Genomic DNA, 3460 nt, shown 5'->3' on the forward strand with positions numbered 1-3460 from the left:
CCCTCCTCTACTTCCTGTCCTAGTCCTGGCTCTGACTAACATGTTTCCTTTTCTAGGGTGGCAACGCTCACTCACGTCGGATCAATAAAGTAAATCAAGGAACTTGTATAGTGAATATTAGAACCCTCAAAATTGTTGGGCATTAGACATGAATATTACAACTAGTTTTTAAAACCAAAATGACTGGTTTGATAGCTTGTTGCCTACTTAGTGAAAATAAAATGTAATAAATTATTATTACACAATACTTACTAGGGTAACTAGGGTGTGATATTAATTCTAACCGAAGTATTGTGTAACAGGCACTTCATTAATTTAATCAGTTATTTATTTATTTTTATCTGCAATGTGCATTGCAAAATGTTGTAATCTCTCTTGTTTACATATCGTAAACATAGTTATACATATGTGCTAGCTCAGATGGTGGATTGCATGCTGTGCATGGCCATTAGAGCAGACTGCGCAAGTCCACTGGAAAAGCTTAGCTGAGAATTAACAGTATCTACAAGCAGCTTGCCCTGCTTTCTCTTATGGACTTTTACCAGTTAAACATGTTTTTTCAGTTACAGTTTCACTTGCATGGATAGATAATACTGATGCATACAAAATGTGAAGAAGTGCAAAGCAAAACATAAACAGCAACACAAGACATTAATTACAGCATTAATGCAGCAAAAATAAGAACATTGACATTGAAAAAGAAATTGTTGTCATACTACCTATTTGTCATTGACAGGTTCAGTGTCACTAAACAACCAACTATTCTCAGTGTGATACACTATCTGGGTTGGATACAACAGCAGATTAATAGCAAAACACACCCTTGGTATTGTTCATGTAAGGTGCCCCACCACCAAAAGCAGGTGCAGGCTTTAAAAGGCGAGTTTGGAGTTTGGAGAGTGAGTGACTTTTCCATTTCTACTTGTCTGTTTTACAATAAATACTAGCAAACTGTGCCCAAGCCATTACAGGTAAGGTCAGGGCTATAGCAAACAATGGTGAAGAAGTGTTTTAGTAGGCAGTATGTGCGGGATAGAAGAGTGGAGGGTATGGCAGCTGGTAGTATGTGCAGGATAGAAGAGTGGAGGGTATGGCAGCTGGCAGTATGTGCACAATAGAAAAGTGAAGTGTATGGCATCTGGCAGTATGTGCAGGAGAGGAGTGCAGTGGGCAGTATGTGCAGGAGAGGAGTGTGGAGGGTATGGCAGCAGGCAGGAGAGTAATGTGGAGAGGAAATGTCCATTCGTTGCCACAATAAACATGTTATCATTACCACAGTAAAAACGGCCATCAATCCAGTGGTAATAATCCTTTATCCACTAAAATGATAACATTATTCCTAATAAATTATTGCCACATACTACATTGAAGAACATGCTGCATTAAATTTCCTTTAGTCCTCTTTCACACAAATGTTTTTGACCTGTAATTATATGGATCAAAACTTGCTGCAATGTGTCCATATGAGCTGCCAAATATAAACGTACAGGCGTGTGTGTGACTCTATCCCCATACATCTAGGTCCTGGTTTTTTTTGGACTGAATGCAAAACGTTTGTGTTCAGGTACACTTTTACTGACCTGACTGCATGTGAGTGGATATAGGAGGACACATGTCCGTTTATATCTGGCCATCTATAGGGATTACAGGTGTCCAATCCCCCTACCCCCCCGCCAAAAAAAAAGGTGAAGGAACATTGGAACAGACACGGATGTCACATTTGTGATCCAACCCAGCAGGGGATCAGTCTAGGATCCCCCTTTGGAGACTGAATGGAGGGCCCCCATTTGAATGGGGCCTTAAAGTGGAAAGATAAGCTGATTGCCAGCTTGTCAGCGTTGCCATAAATGTCACAGTCCACAGATTGTGCTTTGCTATAGTAAAAATGATCCAAAGATGATAGGTAAACATACCTCTCATTACCACAAAGAGAGTATGCATTGCCAACCTTCTTTTGAAAACACTATTTGCCTGGTTTTATGTGATTTAAATCATCAATGCTTTTTGAGACAATGACCCATAATAAGCATGCAAATTTCCAACGTAAGAGAGAAGTCAGGACTCCTAATCTGTACATTTGTTCCAGAACAGTGACTCAAAAATTATGGATGGCGTTGAATAGCCACGAAAGCCAGGAAAACAGTATTTTGAGAATGGGAGTACAGCTCGCATACTTCCTCCCTATAGGCTTTATTTAAATGCTACAAAAAGGATACTTGCTGTATTATTTGCTGCAGTCAACATATATTTCTTAATTAGGTTTTCAAGTACCACAGATAAGTATAGAAAAGGCACAAACTGCTGTAACAAAAAGTTATAACAAAAAGAGATTATGATCATTGTTGTGCGGGCTAATGGAACAGACTACCTTATATATACGTATATAGACGTGGTATTTAAAATCATGAAACAATATTAATTTATATAATAATTTGCAATAAGACTAAAGTTATAAATCAGGTAAAAAATCTAACATTAAAAAAAATAAGAAATAAAGCTAAAGTTATAAATCAGGAAAAAAATATAATATTATAAAATAATTTGAAATAAGGCTAAAGTTCTAAATCAGGAAAAAAATAAAAAATTCTAATATAATTTGAAATATATCTAAAGCCATAAATCAGAAAAAAATATAAAATTATAAAATTTTTTGAAAGAAGGCCAAAATTCCCCAGTAAGGACCACAAAACGCAGACAGAGATCCTAGCCCTTCCTCGGCCTATCCAGAACTACAAAAAGAAGATTTTGGCTGAAGTTACACTTAGAGGGATGGTGATTTTCTTGATAAGAATGAATTTGCTTTGATGCTAAAAATGTGAATGTTAGAAAATGTGTTTTCTCAGATAAATATTATCAGGATTATTCACAAAAGGGTGAAGAGTTTGGAGAAGGCAGGAGAAGTGAACTATCTAGAATATTTTAAAGTATATGTAAACCTAATCACTAAAATCTCATGTAAGCCTTAACATGTTAATGTCATTTTCCAGAGTGTTACTTGAGTGACAACTTTAAGTCTGCTGGGGCTGCTGATTCCATATCCAAGATGGTGGCACCCAACAGCAGTCTCAGGGCTTTTGAATTTCTATAAGGGGGGCTTTTACAGGTAAATAACATGCATAAAATATATTATAGGCACATATAATCTTATGGGAATATTTATTGATTTGATGTAGCATTTTGTTTTTTTTCCCATTTATATTCACTTTAATTATAATGTATCCATTTGTTTCTAAAAGCAGTAGCTAGTAAAGGTACACCTGCTGAATGTCTGCATACAGTGCTGCCTATTTGTGGAGAGGGAGCGGCCGTGCTGTAATGTTTACATTATGTAATGATTTGTTGACGACACAAGCTTGTGAGACACAGTGCAGAGACTCCCCGTGTCCTTGTCAAGGATCATCTTGTCCCTTCCCTATGTCTTACATTAGACAATGCTTGATCAGAACAGAATTAATGCAAT

At 36.9% G+C, this 3460-nt stretch overlaps 1 protein-coding gene across 1 annotated transcript in view; it reads right to left on the reverse strand.

The window, feature by feature from the left end:
• Positions 1-1499, reverse strand: part of KIAA1522 (KIAA1522 ortholog) — a 62737-nt gene extending 61238 nt beyond the window's left edge. Inside the window, exon 1 of the mRNA XM_018566556.1 lies at positions 1488-1499. The gene's annotated coding sequence lies outside the window, so the exon portion shown is untranslated. The remainder of the gene's footprint in view (positions 1-1487) is intronic.
• Positions 1500-3460: the final 1961 nt, after the last annotated feature.

Source organism: Nanorana parkeri, unplaced genomic scaffold (assembly GCF_000935625.1).
Source record: "Nanorana parkeri isolate BGI_ZX_2015 unplaced genomic scaffold, ASM93562v1 scaffold959, whole genome shotgun sequence".
In the NCBI taxonomy this organism is placed as follows: Eukaryota; Metazoa; Chordata; class Amphibia; order Anura; family Dicroglossidae; genus Nanorana; species Nanorana parkeri.